This window comes from Echinops telfairi, unplaced genomic scaffold, assembly GCF_000313985.2.
Source record: "Echinops telfairi isolate 266 unplaced genomic scaffold, ASM31398v2 ScPeMD7_7424;HRSCAF=8462, whole genome shotgun sequence".
Taxonomy (NCBI): domain Eukaryota; kingdom Metazoa; phylum Chordata; class Mammalia; order Afrosoricida; family Tenrecidae; genus Echinops; species Echinops telfairi.
The window spans coordinates 39,082,980-39,105,038 of NW_022111324.1; positions in this window are offsets into that span (position 1 = coordinate 39,082,980).

Sequence of the window (22,059 nt, forward strand, 5' to 3'; positions counted from 1 at the left end):
TGATGACTCTATAGAGACAACAAGTAGAAAAAATGTTTCAGGGGGCATGTGGGGGAGGGGGAATAAAAGGAGCTGATATCAACGAGTTCAAGAAAGAAGAAAATATTTTAAAACTGACTATAGTAGCAATTGTCTCCTACTACTTAATGTTATTGGACTATGGAATGGTAGGATGACTGGATTAACTCAATAAAATGATCTTGGAAAAATATATAAATAAAATGATCATTAGACAATAAACATATAAAATGTGGATGTAGTAAGCTTTATTTTTGAAATATAATTAAGGAAGGAATAGTTTCCCAAATTCTCTTATGAATAATTTTATCGTAGGCCATCTAGCTGAGAAGCAACAAAGTCCACATGGAAGAAGCAAACCAGCCTGTGTGACCACAAGCTGTCAAAGGGATCAGGGATCAGGCATCAAAGAACAAAAAATCATATCATTGTGAATGAAGGGAATTGCAGAGTAGAGATCTAAAGCCCATCTGTAGGCAACAGAACATCCCCTTACAGAAGGGTCACAGGGAGGAGATGAGCCAATCAGGATGCAGTATAGCACTGATTAAACATAAAACTCTCCTCTTGTTTTTTAATGCTTCCCCCAGCCCCAGCCCCGACTATCATGATCCCTATTCTACCTCACAAATGCGGCTAAACCAGAGGATGTACACTGGTATAGATAGGAGCTGGAAACACAGGGAGTCCAGGGTAGATAAACCCCTAGGACCAATAATGAGAGTAGAGATACCAGGAGGGGAAGGGGAAGGCGGGGGAGAAAGGGAGAACCTATCACAATGATTTATATATAACCCCCTCCCCGGACAATGGAAAAGTGGGTGAAGGGAGACATTGGTCAGTATAAGACATGAAAAAATAATAATAATTTATAAATTATCTAGGATTTGTGAGGGAGGGAGGGTGGAGGGGAGGGGAAAAGTGAGGAGCTGATATCAAGGACTCAAGTAGAAAGCAAATATTTTGAGAATGATGATGGCAAAAAATGTCCAAGTGTGCTTGACACAATGGATGGATGGATGGATTGTGATGAGTTGTATGAGCCCCCAATAAAATGATTTAAAAAAAAGAAGTTTGCTGTTCCTTTATCTCCTCATGCATAACATGCACGAGTTGTAGTCAATCAATATAGTCCTTCTAGCCATAATTCCTTACATAATATAATTATGGATTCTATGTCCTCCAAAATCCCATGGTCCATTGGACAGGATTAGAGGGGGATCAAGACCCTCTTTAGTAGAGAGTGTTGAGCCAAGTCACACCCTTTGTTCCCTGAGAACATCCTTAGACTAAGCTGTTCTAGAGTATGACTCAAGGGACCATCCTTTAGTTCCTTGAGAGTATGGGATGCTAAAAGACTCCAGTCAAAGGCATGCATTTATTTCCTGACTGGTCTTTGGTAGAAATAAGATTTCCTTTGATTTTCAGAATTTTTTTTTTTGTTTTTCCTGGCTCTGGAACCAACATTTGGCTTGCCTCAGTCTGCTTTGGCATTAGGGAAGTAATAACATCCACCAGCCCGTGAGACATTTCCTGACAACTTGATGCCTTTCTGTGGGTTGTTGTAGGGAATCTCAGAACCCAAGGGACATGAGGGAAGATGCCCAAGGGAGGAGTAGGGAAACACGCAAGGCATACAATTTTAGGACAGTTGAATATTTGGTCATCTTTAATCTTCAACATCTTGGGACTAGCCTGATATAATTCTTCTAAAAGAAATTATCACCACCATATACTACCCTCAATTTTAGATATTCTGCAAGAATGGAAAGAATTAACTGTTGTGAGGAACCACAAGAATTATCCAACTTTTGTAATGTTTATATATCAATCTACATTTCAATAAAGTCACTATGGTTTAGTGGTAGATTTGTAATCTAGACCTAATCAATTAATTCTAATTTTCCTGCTCAAAACTATTTCAATCAAAGGCCTTTATCATTATATTTAAAGTTTGAATGATATGGTATTAGTGTCCATGGTATTTTATGTCATCTAGTCTCAGACTCTTTATTAATCTTGTTTCTAAATGTATGACACAAATTCAGCAATTGGCTTCAAAATGGAAATGTTGTATTGAAAAACAACAAGACTCACTGCCATTCAGTTGATTCAGATTCACAGCAACTTTACAGGATGGAGTAGAACTGATGGGAATAGGAAGCCCTGTCTTCTACTGAGTAGCAGGTCATTTCGAACTGCTAACGTTATGGTTGGCAGCCTGATGCATAAGTACTGAGTTGTAATGATTAGTTTTAAACATTTGTGGGGGAAACCAGCCCCCTACAACTAATCATGGGTTCAGTAGGCTCAATTGTATTATATATATATATATAAAGATTACAGTAAAGTCATAGAGAAATAGGAGAGCGAGTAAAATGAAGGAGTCAGACACATTTCAAGCAGACATGTTTCATGCTCACCTCCTGCACGGCCATGATCTCACCACCCAGGTCTGTGCAGAGCACCAGCAGAAAGGGCAGGAGGAGTCTCTCTATTTCTGGATAAGGCTCATATATACTTCTGGGGCATGATTACAGGTAACCACACACATCACAGGAAGGGGATGAGCTAGGGGTGTACACATGATAGGAAGGGGAGGGGCTAGGCTGGATATACATGTGACAAGAAGGGCGGACTCTAGACTCAGTATGGCAGCCCAACCTTGGTCACCCTTGAGTGGGCCTGACCTCCCTGGGCTCTCCTTCAGGGAAACAATCTCCTGCTATCCTTATCAGAAGGGAGTGGACCCCAGTTAGGTTGGGACAGACTATACAGTCTGATTGCTCTAGATGGTTGACAACTCCCAGGGAGAATAACCTCTGACCTGCTTTCCTTGACCTCCAAGTTGATAGCCATTTACCACGTGTACCAAGCAGCTAGGTTTGGCATATATTTCAGGGAGTCAACTTGGGAGAAATCCCATAAAAATTTACTTCAGTTCTGTGATATTTTAAAATAAAGGCAACATATTTGATAATTCCATTAATTTTGATTGGAATTTTTATTCCTTGCATCTATGTATAATAAGTTAAAAAGTTGTAGATGGAAAGAATGGAACTCAATTATTTTATTTATAAATAATAAAACAAGAGTGGGAAAATTGTAACTGAGAATAGCTCAGGAACTTATTATATTTTCTGATATTTGAATGAAAGTCCCTTTGCTATGTTAAATAATAGAATTTAGTAGTTTTACTCCAATTACTGCTTATTTTATTTCTCCATCAGGCATAATTTTCTCCATATTTTCATTGTTGCAAGGTCAACATTCTGGAACTACTGCTTCCATTAAAGTCCAAAAAGTGGCATTAATTGTTTCTTTTCATGTATTGAAATTCTATTTTGCTGTCGATATAAATCAAGTATTAGAAGAACTTCCACCTCTCCTGAATATTTCCTAGCTGGTTTATCTAATTTAGTCATCATATCATTTCATAATAGAGCTTTCTAATTTGATTTTTTTAATATAAAATTGGCCTTCCTTGTCACACTTCATGTACTTGTAATTCATGATTTCTAGTTTTTTGCTAAAGAAAGTATTTGCTGTTATTTTGTTTTCTTTAGGTTTTAGAGTCAGCGGAAACCTTATTTATTTGCTTATTTTAAATATACAGAAGATGTATAAAAATGTGAATATGGTAAGCTTATTTTTGAAATATAATATGCCATGTTAAATAATAATTTATAAATAATATATTTGATAAAAAATATAAAGTATAATAGGGATGATCATTATAAAAGGAAAAAATTTCAGAAGAAAACAAAACATCACACCTCCCGTATGATGATTGCAATTCATAGTGACTCTGTAAGAGAGACTAGAACTGCCAGTAATAGCAGACTAGCAATTAGTAGCCAAGCACGTTAATTGCTGCACCATCAGAATTCTTTTTGTCAGAGATAAATCTAAATCTTCAGACTGCTGCAGTTTTCCCAGACGGGTCTTCCTCGTCTCTGTTTTTTCTCATATCACAGTCCTGATCTTTATTTCTTTTAATCAAAAGAAACATTTTATTTGTAAACCAAGTTTACATCATGAGTATCTTGAATTCTAAGAAAGCTTTATGACTATGTGTTGGCTTACCAACCTTCAAGTTGTTGCTTCAAACAAGTTGCACCATTGGAGAAAGATGAGTCTGTCTGTTCCCGTGGGGTTGAAAATCTCAGAAACCAGAAGAAAAAGTTCTATTCTGTCCCTATGAGTCCGAATAAACTTGATAACGCTTTTTTAATATTTTTTGTTTTCCTATTTCTACCAATTTTCTGCAAAAGGAAAAAAAAAAGTTGGGGGGGGGAGGGGGGAGGCATTTTGTTACCAAGTCCTAAAAAGCAAAGACTTGGTTTCTTTGACCTTTCTTAGCTTTTAAAATTCTCATTAATAATGCAATTGAACCACAGAGATAGGAGCTCTTAAAGGGTAAATGATAAACGCTTATTTAAAAAGCAATTCCTTTATAATGGAATTGATCAGTCTAAGAAGTAGGTTTTGTCTCCTCCAGCCTGGCCTTGAATTTTCAATAATATACACTGCAAGGCTTGGGAATGCACTCTCCATAAAGAGCCATATCTCTGATCGTAGTCCTGTCTTTCTTGTTTCAAATATCTTTTCTGGGTTATTTGTCAATGTAATATAAAAATATGACAAACAAAATGCAATCTTTTAAAGCACATTTTCATGAAACAATTCCCATAATTTAGGAAAACTATAATTTGTTTACCCAATGATCATTTGCATGTATTGCTGGTAGAAAGGTACCTGCAATATACAGTGACACATTTAAATGCAATTTGATGTAGGGAATTCTCTAGATTAAAATGACAATGTTAATTTTTCACCTTGGAGACAACAGCATTATTACAACAGACAGGCAGTGATATGTGATATTAATGTCACCACATAACAAATAGAATAAGCAGAATCACAGGCGCGATAATACTTTATGAACTTTTCATATCAACAGTAAAGTGCTGGACCTTAATGTTTGCTGAACACTTTGTTCCTTTTCCCTTTTGCTGTTTCTCAGATATTCACAGAAACATAGATTTCTTTATAAAATTTTCTTCTTTTTTTTTTTTTGCACTTCATGTCTGTGATGACAGATTCAAGAGTGTGGAATGTACTATCAAGAAAACCCAGCAAGCAATCCCTTTGAAGAGCGAAAATACATGTGGAGCGAAAATTGAGTAGATTTTCAACCAGCTAATTCTCTATTCAGGAACTATGGAGCTGTTCTAGAAGCGCACATTTACTTAGAGTAGTTTTGGGGAGGTGTTTGTGTTGTTGGGTTCTTCTGTAAAATATTCAGCAAATTCAGGAATTCCTTTACTTTAAAGAGACTGAAAAGACATATTGAAAAGTATATGTGAGGAAATTTCAGTGAAATAAACATTCACAAGGTTATTTTTTGATGATCTTTTCTCTTATTTGTGGTGTTTGGTGATGCTTTATGGTTGGCTTTCACTTTTCAAACGTGTGTTTCCAGAAAGAGAAATGAAGAAAATATCATTACATTTAAATATGGATTTGATGAGTTCAGCAATGATAATTTCTCTCTCTCATCCTTGTTTTTGCTTTTGCTTATTTAGCTAGGGGAAAATTGACATTAGTATTGTAAAATTGTAACCAAAATTCCTAGAAAAGCCACTTAACTCATACAAAAACACAGCTATAGTTTATATAAATGCTATCATATTAATTCTGAGAGTTAATAAAATGAGGATCACAACTGTGCTATTTTAAATGTTAGCAATTGTAATTTTGTGTTTCGTTCAGTCATGATAAAAAATCTAAAGAGGTGGATAAAAATCAACAATTAGAAAGGCATTTTAGAAATTGAATCAAACATAGATATCATGAATATACATTTGATTTCTGTAGAAACAATTGAAGTCCAGTGAGTTGCTAAATTTAATCTTGCAAATACTAAGGACGGAGAAGAATCAAATTTCTCCCGGTACACTCTGGAATAAGTTAGGTTTTTCTAGAAGAAAAGGCCATTCATGAACACTACTGATAAGTGGGAAATATTCCTTAACTGCTTTATAGAGGTCATCCAATCTGCCAAGTACTAATTAAAAGCTGATATGCGTAAGTTATTAAAGTTATGACTCAATAGTCTCTCTTTCCACTAAGTAGTCTGCTGAATCCTTATTGCTCAAGGGGCCTTGACATCTGCATTATCATTTTCTTCTTCATTTACAACTGATGTAGCTTCAGTAGAGTGAAAACGAATGTCATTCTGCCTTTGAAGCTTTGAAAGTTAATTTGTTTCTAAATTTCAGACTTCAACTCCATGAACCAGAAATGTCAGAAATAAATACACATTTATATATTCTTGTGAGATTATTCAGCTCATCAATGCTATGCATAAACATATACTGAGAATACGCTGAAAATGACTGACTTCTCAATTTGCTTCTACATGGTGTCAGGCAAACAAGCAAAAAGGAACTCTGAAACTTTTAACAATCTCAGAAGTTACCAAACACTCAGTTACTTTGACAGAAAGAAAATAACAGGGCAAAATGAATTATGCATTTTTTAAGTGTGGTATAAAAAGCACCGTATGACAAATGTTTAATTTAACATATTTAATATTTATATTTTGGGGAAGCTTCACGTTGTGTATGTGTGCCAGGTCCTTTGCCTAAGAAATGTATAAGTTGCTCACATGTAGCATTTTTATGTATAATTGCTGAAAGGAAGTCCAAGGAAAATGGTGCATAAGAAGAGCTATTCCCTCCCCCCTCCCCACATCCATGACTGACATGGTTGAACTGCAATTGTCAACCAATACGTCTTCTGTACCAATCAATAAAACCTTGAAATCCATAATCAAATTTGCTCATAACACTGCTGGATAACATCTCAATACATGAACATTTCAAGAAAGTATTTATTAATCGGGCTCCAAAGGGTTCCTGGAAATATTCTATTATGATTTTAAATCTATTTTTCCATGAACTTTTTGAAATCGTCTCATATTATCATGTTAATCTAAAATTACCTGGAGTACTAAAAGTTATTTTCTCAACTCTTTCCAATGATGAAACGTAGCACAATTTCCTGAATAGTATTTACAATGTTTAGCTATACATTTGAAAGATTAAAAGTAAAATTTCAAAATACACCATAGGTTAAATTTGTTTTGCTCAAAAAATTATTTATTTTCCTGTCTCTTTTGATTCTAATACATGCTACCTGCTAAGCAAAAAGGAAATTGTAAGCTACAAAATATTGACATTCCATGATATAAAATATTAATAAAATATTGTTTTAAAAATATTATACAATCTTTGGGCCTGGGCCTTTATCATTAGTATCTACCAGAATGGGCTTATGGTGATTCTACTTTAGGTATTTTTAAAAGTGGTAATGTTGGAAAGTATTTATTTATATTCTAAATACAATGTTAATACCGGCTAAGTATTGGCAGTTCTAGGTTCTGTTGTACCAAGTGTCCAAGTCAATCAGGACCACACAGTACTGGTCGGATGAGAAGCTCTATTGGAGTCAGCTGTCACTCACTGTTCTCTTAGTCCAGAGTGCTACACAAACGCCAGTTGATAAAGCAACAAACCACGAGTGGGTAGGGGTCTTTCCATAACCAATCACAACCGCCCATGCTGACAAGGAGGCTGAACAACTAGGGAACTTCCCACTAGTATCTGTTATAGGTGTGGGCAGCAGCCCACCAAATTTTGAATCCATTGGCTCTGGGCAGGAAACCTAATGTGGACGTAGCAAGCATAAGCAGGAGAAAGTACAGAAGCGAGAGTCAGCAAGTTAGCAAATGAGCCTCAGGGTACTTCATTCCCGAGAATACAATGACACAGTGTTTGTCTATACCCTCATGGAGTTTAAATTATATGAGAGATGAAGCTGACAATATGTAATTATATAGGTTGTCATTTGGTGAGAATATCCTTAGAGAATAATAAAACTGTGGAAATTGAAGAAAAATAACCACATGGGCTGAGGTTGATATTTTACATGGAAAAGTGATTACTGGGTCACAACTCACCAGAGATACTTTACTGAAAAATACTTCAAGGGATACAAGGGCACTTACCTGGCTCCTGAGTATGCTATCCCTCATACTTACAGAGTAGAGATGCTGTAAGCATAATAGACCCAGGTATCCCACGCACACAAGGATGCAGAACAATCTATAACAAGAAGTATACATTCTTTCTATAATATCTCTACAGCACTAGCTATTCACAAAGTTACACATTGCACTAGCTAGTCTATAAAAAACATGCTTAAAAAGTACACTTCTACTTTCACAGATCAGGCAATGAGCAATTGTTTGGTGCTTAGACACAATAAGTTATAAAACCACATATAAGATAGTGTTTCAAAACCAAAACCCACAATTGAGTATCTTTAACAAGTATGATTTATTTTCTAACAGTTTAGGATGCCAGAATTCCAAATTCAGGGCACGCATGCTGAAATGCTTCCTGTACGTGGAAAACTGAAGACCTGGATAGGAGTGAATGCCGCTTAATTTCTACACTACTAACCACAGGTCTTGGAAGACCAGTTCTAGTGTTGAAGAAAGATCTCTTCACATCTGACATAGAGAAAACATCAAATACACATTCTCCAGACAGAAAAATGCCCCATCAATAGCCCTCCATAAAATATAAAGGTTTCTCCTGTAAGCACCTGGCTGCTTACTCTGCAGCTGGAGAATACCTTTAAAAATTTTTTTTTAACTACATCATTTTATTGAGGGCTCTTACAGTTCTTCTAACAATCCATACATCATTTGTATCAAGTACATTTATGCCTATTTTGCCATCATCATTTTCAAAACACTTTCTTTCTACTTGAACCCTTGGTATCAGCTCTTCTTTTTCCCTCTCTCCCACCCTCTCACCCTCCTGAAACCTTGATAAATTATTTTCATATCTTACACCATCTGCTATCTCCCTTTACCCACATTTCTGTTGTTGCCCCCCTGGGGGAGGGGGTTAGTTATAAGTCAGTCATTGTGATCAGTTCCCTCTTGGTCCCCCTTCTCCTACCACACACCCCAAGAGAGAATATCTGCTTTTGAAAGCAATCTGATTCTTTTGTCCTTCCTGCTCAAGGAGCAGTTGACTCCCTTTGATGCCCTTTGATACTTATCATAGGTGTTGCCCTGTTGAGCACCATGGACATCCAAGGTTAAGACACTGCCATTCTAGTACAAGTGTGCCTATTGGAGGTTGGCATGCCTCCCTACTACACATACTGGCTGTTGCATAAACAATTCTTATTCCAGCATCAGAGAGCAGCCCCTGTGCCTCACTTGCCTGTCTGCCTTATTTTCTTTAATTGCACATGCTGCTTCGAAGGACCCATTCAACTGTGGGGCTGGATCACACAACTATAGAATTTACATTTCCACAGAGTTGAATTTAATGTAATATGTGTTCTTATAACTACATAGTATGTTGTCATAATATATGAGCTGTAAACAAAATGGCTAGAACTGAGAAGGCCTCTGTTGACATACGTAATCTAATCGAAGAGACAATGAGATAACTGTCAGATAATTGAAGAGACAATGAGACTCAGGAATCATACTAATCTGTATTAGAATCCCATTTGCCTCTTATTAGCTATCTAACTTTTGGCTGTTACATGTGTCTTTTCATCTGTTTTATCATCTGTAAATTGGAAGTAAAATTATATCATTGAGTTATAAAAAGAAAAAGTTAAAAACAAAACCATTTGGATTTCCTGCTGTAACAATAAAGTAAATGATTATTTTTAAATACGTTTTGTTGTGAATGGGTAATATTATAAAAATATTACCTTATTAGCATTAATCACTACAGAAACCACATCAGGTAGGCATTTGTTTTACTCATTGTAAACCTGTGAAGAAACGAAAATGTGTTTACTAGATTTTTACCAACATTGTATAATGACTGCTTTTATATGTGTCAGCATGAATTTCAATTTATGTTTCTACTTTAGTTACTTGCTTTTCATTGTACCAATCATTCACTTTGTCCCTGATTTGTACTACAGATTCATTTAGATGGTCGATTTCAACCAAACAATAAAATTCTTGTATCACATTAGAGACCGATAAGAATATTAAAAGTCTATGAAAAAGAAGAAACTTTAAAAAATAACCTAAGATGTATAAGTGTAGAAAACTCAATGTGTGGCATATAAATTGGAAACAGATGGCACATATATGTTAGGAAGGTTTAAATAGTACATAGTGTTTTTGAAGTTAGTGAGGCATATGCACCAGTTAAATTATTTATCCAAATTAGGAGGAGATAAAGACTTAAAAATAAAAGGAGAAATTAATTATGAAAAACTCAATATTTTAAATCTGTTTTTAGGAACACAAATAAAACAGAATTTTAAACAATTTATATTTATGTAGAGTGTATTTTAATATTTAAAAAGAAAATATATTTGTTTGGAAATATCAAGACAAGAGCCACTTTCAAGAAAGTTATCAAATTTTAAAGGTAAACGGTTGTTCACTCGGTTTTAAAATCAGAAATACGTGTACAAATTAAATAATTAGACAACAAAATAGTCACTGACCCTACACAACAGAGCTAAATATCAATTTGGTGTGTAGTTCCAAATTCAATTTCTTATTGCATAAGAAAATTACTTGAAAGAATAAAAATCTAAGTGCAATATTTGAAGTGCCTTACTTGCTATCAAAGGTCACAGTTTAAAACAAATTGTCATATTTTGATCCAGAAGCCTGGTTGGTTTTAGTAAGTTGTAATTATTTCAATCATGATAGACTTAGCATACTTATATAATAAGTAGGTTATTTCATAACCCTATGCGTGAAAACGATGAGGTCCCTTGATGAGATAGCTTGACCCAGTGGCTGCAGCAATGTGCTCTAGCATACTAACAGTTGTGAGGAAAACACAGAAGCGGGCTGTGTTGTATGCTGCTGTACACAGCGTGGCTGCATGCCAGAATTGACTCAATGGCACTGAACAACAACATACGTGACCAGAACCAATATATTTATAGACAAGTTCAGTGTTTGTATTTAGAATTTAATAGGAAAAGAAGCCAATCTTGTTGAACAGCCAGTCTTTGAACTTCCTTCCACTAATAGGTCTCATCTCTGATTTCTACCACCTCTTCTTCTACATATCTTTATGGGAGACATGTCATAAAGACGTGCTTAAGAATGAATGAAAGCTAGGGGTGCGGCTCCCGCCACGACGGAAGAGTTGAGTGCCTTGAAGCTCCACCCAGTGAAAAACAGGTGAGTCGTTTATCACATGGAATTGTTGTGCTACTGTGGCTTCACAAAGTAAGAAAATCTTAGGACACACAGAGATGAGTTCATTAAGATCAATACGTACTCAAGAATTCCTTAATCGTTAGGACGGATGGGTTCTATCTAAGCATCCTATTCCATTCCATCAATCTATCAGTTCTTTGTAATAAAATTTTGAAACATTAACATGATTTGCATATTCATAATCAATTCTCACAAACATATTTAGGTGAGATTTTGATAGTTACTCATAATATGTCCACTGCCCCAAATTGACATTGACTTTTCGATGCAGATGCATCTGTAAGTGGTTCATGAATATGTAATTAACACATTAATTCATATGCAGATAGCAATCTAAATGCCAAAGCCTTTTTATCCAACTTATTCCATTTGACTTCCAAATCAGAAGAGACATATGGCTTCAAATGTATATTGAACACCACCAGATGAAAACTTCATAAAATTAGAAGCATTGGAATGATTTCAAAAACATTCTATTTATCCTTTTGGAAAATCTATATTCCAATGTCTGACCCTTAAACAGAAGATAAGTTGAGTTGTAATTTTTAACCAATCAGAATCTTACTTAAGCCTTAAAGGTTATTTATCCTTTAATTTCAATAAGTGCGCACTCTTGAACATCCCTGATTTTATAGATATATTTATGTAGTCACAGTAACTGTCACGGTTCTTCCATCCATGGTAATATTGCTACTGCAGGTGCTGAGTGGATCATTTGGAAGATCAGTCTCTGCCAGTTCCAGAGCCAGCTTTGAACACGTCCAGCATTGAATTAGGCGTGGGATATAGCTGGCTTGTCATGACGTATCTGGATACTTACTGATGCTTTTCTGGCATTGGAGAGAAAAAAGATCAGTTTTATCCTGAGCTATTATCTCTTTAGAAGTTAAATAGCTAATTACACTATTTCTTAAAATGCCAATAATTTGGACTGTGATAAAATACGTAACAGAAATAAATAAAATACTCTATTTTTTCCCTCTTTAGAAAAATAATAGTTCTATTATTTTATCTCCTGATTAACTATTCTGTGGCATCATGCATATTTTATGCTGTTTGAATCAATAAATCTATATTACTAAATTAATAAATTTTAAAATTATTTTCTCACATGATTTATTCTCTGAAATCAAAGAATATATAAAATACAAAATCAATACAAGTCTTTAATTAGTATATATTTGATAAAAAATGAGTGAGTTGGGGTTGAAACAATTAGAAAACTTAAAGAATAGCTTTAAATATGAGTGTTGCAGACATTAGTCTTAATTTAATTCAACAATGTGTTAGTGTGCCTACTAGAGGTGACGAATTGTTCACTTAGGACACATAAGTAAGACAAAAGTTCAAGTGCTGAAAAAGAATATTCTAATAAGGAGAAAGAGATTAAATATTTACTAAACATAGTAAATTGAAAATGTGTTGAATACGTTAATTCACTGCTATTGAGCCATTTTCTGATTCATAGCAACCCTTATAGCACAGGGTAGACCTGACTTTTGGGGTTCTGAGACTGTAGCCCACTACAGGAGTGTTAGAAGACATTATTTCTGGTTGGTATGGGGGGGTTGTGATAAGTATTTTGTGCCAACATGTCACCCATAAAAAATATGGATGGAGATTAGCCTGCAATCAGGTTACAGTTTGATGACCTCTTTTGGAGGTGCCACTGAGGTAAATGGCTCACTAGAGGCAGCCACACTCTGTCTCTGCCTTCACTTTCTTGTTGGCAAGCCATAATGAGGCCTGCAGAAGCCCTGTGGTGCTTCCAGCACCATCGGACGCCCAGATTTTGCACCCACTGACCAGTGAACTTCCTGCATTTCCCATGCTTGTGGGCGACTGCCTGACTCTGAAAGGGGGCTTACGGGACTGTCATCGGACTTATGGACATGATCTGGAGTGGGTGCGATGTTTGCTTCATGTGTAATTACTTCTTGACATAAAGCTCACTCTTGCACTTATATGAGTGTCCTGGATTTGTTTCTCTAGTCAACCTGGCCAAATACATTATCGTACCTTGGGAGTGGGGTCCTAGAGAAACCATTCGCGAAGATGGAGAACAGATGCTTGCCTGACCTCTGCCTTATGGCAGTTTTTCTTTATTTTTTTTTGGCTAGCCAGAGGTTAGCTAAGCCCACACTGTTTACTTGATTCTTTTCTGGAGAGAATATGGGGACTTAATTTTTTTATTTTTTTATTTGGTTGTCTTTGGTTATTCCTGTATGAAATGGCAAAAATGAATTTGATAATTTTGAGCTCAGGGGCAAAAATATACAGTGATCACAGAATAGCAATGTAATACTGTATTTTCATTTTTATTGTAGTTGCTTTGAATCATATTTAAAATTCATTCATCTTGAAATTCCTGCAAACATGATAACTACTGGTATTTGAGTGCTGACTTGATGAATAAATGTATCAGGCTGACATTGCTTTCAAAACAAAGTGTAAATCTTTGTCAGTTCACTATCACCTATAGATATTACCTTACATATGCATTTATGACATTCTCTCAATTTACTTACACCATCAATTATTTACCTGAAGAATTAAAGATAAACTTCTCTGTCAATGGAATAGTTTCAGTTATCCATTATGTCCCCAAATCTCTGTTCTTCTGTGAAATATAACAAGTATATATTCGGCAGCCCTTGTATGCAATCACACTACTTCAACTCATATAAGTATGTAGCTGTCATTTATCCATCAACCTAGTCCCCGCAACTAGAACTGTGCTGCTTTAATGTTGGTCTATGGACTGCATTCAAGGACATCATTCTAGGGAATAGAAATAGAGTTGGAGTCAGCTGGTGAGGAGAAAATGCAATTTCCAAACCAAGCAGAAATGGAAAAGTCACTCCTTGTCCCATTGCTACGTTAAAGTGTGAAATAATCCATTCAATGGGAAAGGTAAGAAAACATCCATAGGTTACAATGTATACAATGTATCCGTATTTGCACCAGTGCCCCTTCTCTGTGCTTTAAATTTAATGGGAAAAGTTGCTTATTTTTGATCCACTAATTTCCTCCTTATCTTATTCAGACATAACAAACAAACAAACAAAAAGGGAGCTATGTGATTCAGAAGAAAAAGAGCTTAGAGGAAATTTTTACAGGGAATTAAGCAATATAAAATCTAACTGACATTTTACAGCATAAGTTTTATGGAAAGAGATATTGAAAGATTATGTTCATTCTTTCATTTTAGAGGAATCTGCTTTTCTCATTATATCTCCTCTTTCAATCTCAATATTTTTTCAACAAATTGCAAACTCTTATTCCTATCAACACTTTATTATTATTATTATTTAAGTGCTTTCTATATATTACCAATTGCTTGTGCACTTGGATGGAATCCTTCTTTCTATATCAGTGGCTTTTAGAACATGTAATGATGCCAGCCCATGCATTAGGATTTGAGATAAACGTGTTCTGTTGCGCTCAGATTGCCATGAAGTCCCCGAAACAGACCAGAACAGAGGTGTCTGTAAAGGTACATACTAAAGAAAGCTTCAAGGATTTGGTCACACTCAAAAGAACATTCTAAAGAAAACTACATGGGCACTAGTTGTTAAATAACTAGGACACTGTATAATTGCTTCAGAGGTTTGTAGCACCCCCTCTCGATGTTTTGTCCATACTTTTCTGCTAGCTCAAACGTTCACCATCCGCAGTGGAAGCCAACTTGAAGCATGATGAACTATTTTCACCTCCAAGTTACCCTCTCCTGTTTCTGGGTGTTGCCCCTGCTACCATGGAGCCTGTTATATTGTGAGAATGCCAAATCTTGAACTACTGAAGAGTTGATCGATACCTTTAATTTGAGTAATCTTCAATCTAGTGTGATAAATATCTTTGATGATGCTCAGTTTCATTTGAATCCATTGGAACTGAGCCACGGTTGCTTATCATGTGAAGAACTTTTCAGTAGCATCTTCTTTATTGGTTATTCTGGTTAGCTTGTCCCATATTTTTATCTCTGCCCTTCTACTTTATCAAGTACGATATCCTTTTCTAGGGATTGGTCTCTTCTGATAACATGTCCAAACGACATGAGACGAATCTTGCTGTCTTGTTTTAAGGAATATTCCAACTGTTCTGAATATTCTTTCAAGACAGATCAGTTCATTCTTTTAGCAGTCTATGGTACTGTCAATATTCTTGGTCAGTTTCAGAATTCAAATGCATTGGATCTCCTTAGACTTTCCTTATTCGATATCCAAGTTTACACATGCATATGAGGTGGTAGAAAATGCCATGCACATCTTAAGTCAGGCACATCTTAATATTCAAAGTAACATCCTTGCTTTGTGAAGCAATTTAGTCAATGAAGTGCATTTTTTGAGCTCTTGAGTGCTGCTTCCATGAGTAGTGATTGTGAACCCTAGCAAGATGAAGTTCTTGAAAATTGCAATCATTCTAACTAGGTTTAGAGTTTTCTTTTTTTTTTAATGTTAAATGAATCTTAAATTATTTACAAAAGAACCTGAACAGAGGTTGAGTAAACATAGTTTTTGGAGAAAAATAATATGATTTCATGTTTATATTATATAGTCTTCAATAAATGGTTAATATTGACTAATGGCAATGTATCCATATGCATAGCCTTATCTTCAATAATCAACCATTTAAGGTAAAAATGGTAGCATTTACTGAAGGACAAATTTCAGAAGTTTAAGAAAGATGGAGAATTGGAAACAGGAAATACAAGGAGAAAATGGGATAAAATATAATACATTGAAGGGTTTGCAATAGATGAATTCAAATGAAATATGTATAGATTGTTGTTGAATATAAAACTGGTGTTCTGCTTGGTAAATTGTTCCTATATCAAAATAAAATATATTTATATTTGTAAATGGGCACACAAAAGTAATCACAGGGAGATAGTATTACAGACAGAGAAAAACAAGAGTTCTAGATAAAACAATTTTTTAAGAGTTTAAGAAAATGAAACAAACTCACTAAAGTTAGCATGGATTAAGAACAAGTAAGATAGTAGCATAAATAAAATAAGAGAGACAGAATCAGACTTGATTTTTGAGGAACATGGAGTCTATTTTGACCATTATATGGAGTATTATTAAATACAGTGGAAAGTTACTGAAGATTTAGAAGGAAAATTAACAGATTAAGATACACGTTTTAATTAAAACACTCAGCCCTTTGAAGGAGTGCATTGAAAGAATCTATGAATGGACATGTTGGGAGATTGACATATACAAGTGCTCAATTGAATAACGTTCATGACAGATGATCACCTGATTCAGGATGACATCAGTAGAGATGTATAAAAACAATGGAGTTACAGGTGTAACTTGGAAATACTATTGACAAGATTTAATGATGGATTTCAAGTGCCTGATGGCAAAATAGAAAGAAAAAAACCCATCATGTGTTATCAAAACTTGTAGGAGACATGTTTGGAGTGGGAAATAATGACAGGATAGTCATATTAAGATAATGAGATTCTCTCGGTAAAGAGGTATATTATATTATGATATATTTTCATTAGCTAAAAAATACTGTCTGATTATTTGGCATGTGTTTCTATTCTAAATAATGGCTCTCATTTGGTCAGCTTGTTTTAAATCTAAAACACTTGAGTCATTAATTAGAAATGAATATGTAAGTGATTGTTGTGTAAGGACAAAAGGCTAGTTGTAAAGGGACATGAGAATAATTTCAAATCTAAGGCATTTCAAGAGAGATTATACAAAAAACAGTAATTTGTGTCAGTGATCATTGTGGGAAGCACCTAAAACATAAGTGGAAACAGTTTGCAGAGTTTTGAAAACATGGAAAAACACGGATGATGAGCTGTATAATTAAGGAAACCTGACAAAAGATTAAATGGAATATAACAATATTGATAGATTTAATTGTCTCAGAATTATGAGGCAATAAAAATATTTCTCCACTTTAGAGACTGTCTTTAGAACCACTGAATGGCCGAGGATGATAGATGACAGCAATTTTAGAAAAGTGGGGTAAAGTAAGCAGAAGACGGAAAGCAAAGGTATTCAGCTTGTCTGTTAGCCTACTTCTATTAAGAAAAAGAATCAATGAACTACAATAACTATGCAAAAATTGGTTTTCTTACAAGTCCATCATTATTCCTTATTTTATTTTTTAAAGATGAAAAAAAATCATTTTATTGGGGGCTCGTACAACTCTTGTCACAATCCATCCATTCATCCATTATTTCAAGAACATTTGTACATTTGTTGCCCTCATCATTCTCAAAACATTTGCTTTTTACTTGAGACCTTGGTATCAGCTCCTCATTTTTCACCCTCCCTCCCTGCTTCCCCTTCCCTAATGAGCCCTTGATAATTTTTAAATTATTATTATTTTGCCATATCTTACATGGTCCGTAGTCTCCCTGCACCCACTTTTCTGTTGTCCATCCCCCAGGTAGGAGGTTATATGTAAATCCTTGTAATCGGTTCTCCCTTTCTACCCAAACTTCCATTCACCACCACCACCACCACCCCACCCCCAGTATCGCCACTCTCGCCACTGGTGCTGAAGGGATCATTTGTCCTGGATTCCCTGTGTTTCCAGTTCCTGTCTGTACCAGTGTACATCCTCTGGTCTAGCCAGATTTGTAAGGTAGAATTGGGCTCATGATCGTGGTGAGGAAGAAGCTTTTAAGAACTAGAGGAAAAGTGTATGTTTCATTGTTGCTACACAACACTCTGACTGGTTCACCTCCTCCCCACAACCCTTCTGTAAGGGGATGTCCAGTTGCCCACAGACGGACTTTGGTTTCCCAGTCTGCACTCCCCCTCATTCACAATGATATGATAGTTTGTTTTTTGATGTCTGATACCTGATCCCTTCGACACCTCGTGATCACACGGGCTGGTGTGCTTCTTCCATGTGGGCTTTGTTGCTTCTCAGCTACATGGCTGTTTGTTTATTTTCAAGGCTTTAAGACCCCAGATGCTATATCTTTTGATAGCCGGGCACCATCAGCTTTCTTCACCACATTTGCTTATGCACTCATTTGTCTTCAGCAATAATACTGGGAAGGTGAGCATATAAAAATATGATTTTTTGTTCTTTAATGCCTGATACCTGATCCCTTCGACACCTCGTGATTACACAGGCTGGTGTGCTTCTTCCATGTGGGCTTTGTTGCTTCTGAGCTAGATGGCCACTTGTTTACCTTCAAGCCTTTAAGACCCCAGACGCTATCCAGGCACATCAGCTTTCTTCACCACATTTTCTTAATCAGCAGCTTTGTCTTCAGCAGTTGTGTTGGGAAGGTGAGCATCACAGAATGTGAAAGTGCATAAGTAATGTTCAATTTAATAATTAAATGTATTTATATTATTTTACATAATCATTTAATGTTTATTAAATATGAGCAGTGTTTAATGGATGAGAACATTTACTATAGTGGATATATTTTAATATACATGATCGATAGCATAAGACTATCATCCATCTATCTATCTATCTACATATTTTTCTATCTACCTATCTTGTGTAGATTTATTCCAGAAACCATATGTGCCACTGGACTAAAATCTTGAATAAAGGTATAGGTCATTTCTAATCATATAGGATTTATAGCTTTGTAAAGAACACACATTTAAGGATAAGTCAAAAAGGATTGATACACAATCATAGAAACTTTTATTAAACAAAATACCAAATCATTAAACTGCTGGATTCTCAGTACATCTCAGTATACACAAAGGAATGGGGGTCCTTCTATTTACACTATGTAAAAACTGTGTGGATCAGCAGGGGTACAATGCCTGTTTCTTTTCAATGTTCTTTGAATTTGGGGGTAAAATTAAATAGTCTTAAGAGGCAACATTGGGGCTTTAGGGTGAATGAGGTAAAATGATCCATGAAGATTCTCATAGGACAGTCCTTGCTGTTCTAGTAGAATTATCAGATGCATAGTCGTGACTGAAAACATAAAATTACTTAGGGCAAAGTTCCCGGCCCATTCCTCACCAGAGCAGTTTTCAATTTTCTTAAAACTGCTTCAGAATAAACCCCCATGGTCATCCTGTGTCTTCTGAGAAATCCATTAAAAATACCACATCGGCAAGGAAAGAGTCACCATAAGCTTCAGAGCTGATCAGTTGGCCTTGAATTTAAATGGACCAACAATCTCCATTAGATGCCATTGTTTTCCTTAAGCCGTTGATGTAAAGACACTCTCATGAAACAAGTATATTACTAAGAGAACTTATCTGCAGTCATTGAGTTATCAGAGAAATATGCTGCAACTCTTTACTTTGGAATAGCCCTGTGCATGAACTGGAATCTAGTAGCAATATTTTTTGGCTTCTACTTATATTGATTTAAAAAACACATGAAGATATGTACAAAGAAGAGATGGTACAAAAATTTGATAAGTAGTTAAGCGAGTGTTTCCTTCAGAAAGTGCATGGCAATTACGAAGATATTTAAGAGTTTAGAAGCAGTTTCTAAGGTGAAGGAGCTGAATAGTTTCAGTCTGAAGAAATAACATCTGTGCAAGCATATGGAGAATGGGTGATAAATTAGTAATACGTGAAGATACCACTTTATCTGAGCCAAAGATTTCAGGGAAGCGAAGTTAGGGAGATTTAAATCTCTAGAAATGGATAATGGTCATTTTTTTCAGGGTCCTTCATGCTATTTGTACAAATATTTGTTTTCAGGAGAACACTGTGAAGCCATAAAAGGGTTTTAAGCTTGTGCGGGGAAGGGTTGCTGACAAGAGAAAGCTAACATTTGCATTTCAATAATATAACTGCACTTGTTACATGGACAGTGGAATAAAGAGAGGAATAGTGAATGTGAGAAGGTAAAAACATGTATCAGTTAAGACATCATTTGCTGAAGTTTAACCAAATAAAAGTTATGAAAAATGTGAAAAAACATGAATTGGAAATGAGCTATTTATCAGAAAAGAGAGACACAAATTGGCGATGAATTGAATATGAGTATACAGAGAGGAAGACAAGTTAAAGAGAATTCTAAATTCTGAGTGTTTCGTACTGAGCAACAGTGCCTCCATTTACTGAGACAATAATTATGGGAAAGGTTAATCTTAGAGTGGGAGACCAGGGAAAGAAATGCCATGCACTTGATGTTTATCTGGTTTTTACTTATTGGATTTAAAGTCTTTGAAATCTCTGAGAGTTTCTAATAAAATGAACTATAGTTTTAGGGAAAAAACTAAGTCCAGAAATAAACATCTATGAGTCAAATGAATATAGATAGCAAATAAAAGCTTTAGAATGAGACCAGTTTTTAAAATGGATAATATGAAGGGGCTATAAAATTAGCAGGAAAAATTTTCCATTATCTTTTAATTCGATTTTTCTTTTTTTTACAAAATCATTTTATTGGGGGCTCATACAATTCTTATCACAAGCCATACATACATCCATTGGGTCAAACACATTTGTACATTTGTTGCCCTCATCATTCTCAACACATTTGCCTTCTACTTGAGCCCTTAATAATTCGATGTTTCTATAAACTTTTTGAAGCCCACTCATAGGTGGAGAAGAGAGACATTAAGAAATTCCAAGATCTACCAAATTGTGTAGGAGTGTGAAATGAGTAATATGCCATTTTCAATGTGTTAAGCTAATTCTATTTTTTTCCCTTTAAAATACCTTGTCAATCCTACTGCAATTCACATCGTTAAGAATTTTAAAAATAAAAATTTTAAATTTGAATGATTTTTAAGGAGCTATGTAGACACCACAAGCATTTGTAGATAATTAACAATTAAAAGTTAACTCAGGAGTTTAAAATTTTACTCAATACAAATTACTTGAAAAAAATATTGATAATTAGGCAACTATTAATGACATGACTATTGAGTGTGTTCATTTTCATAAAACTAGATAATTTTTTACCAGTTAGGCAAAACATATGCTAAAATTTTCTGAAATTAAATTTGCCTAATTAGGCATATTCTATACTGCTATATAGGCAACTAAATAGTATTTTTTAAATTAAAAGATCATTTTATTGGGGGCTCTTATAACTCTTATTACAACCCATACATCAATTGTATCAGGCATATTTATTAGAACAACATATTCTTGTGTTGAGGGAGGGTATGAGCTGAGACCCAAAGTCCGCCCACAACCTCAGTGTATTGCCTTATAAATATATATACACAAGCCAGTACGTCTATTTTTATGGATTAATGCATTTATATATAAACACACCTAGGCTTATACCTCTATCCGTAGCTTTGCTTCCTAGATCATTCCTTTGTTTCCTTTTGCCTTCCTACTGCCCCACCATCACATCCATCTCTTGGTACTTCCTCTCAGCTAGATTGCTGTTGCTCCAACACTCATAGGATCTCTACATCCGCCTTGTTGGTTTGAATTCCCTAGTTGTTACCCTGTCTATGGCATTGTTCACTCACCACACCTTTCCACCACCACCCTATGCCACCTTCTCCCCACAAGACCCTGTGGGATCATTGGCTTTCTCCCAAGCTTGCTTCCCATGCCTGTCTTATATAAGTAGGCAAACAATGACATAGACCAAACAATAAGAAAACAAAGGACTGAAAAAAGAAAAGGATAAAACTTAATTCCAGGTCTGTCCACTGACCTTTACGACCACCGCCACCCCCACCCCTAGTCCTGGAGGTAATTAGCCTTATATTATCAGTTCATTACTGAACTATACATGATTATTGGCTGCTGTCCAGTTGATCTGATTTACAGAGATCACACAAGCTACAAAAT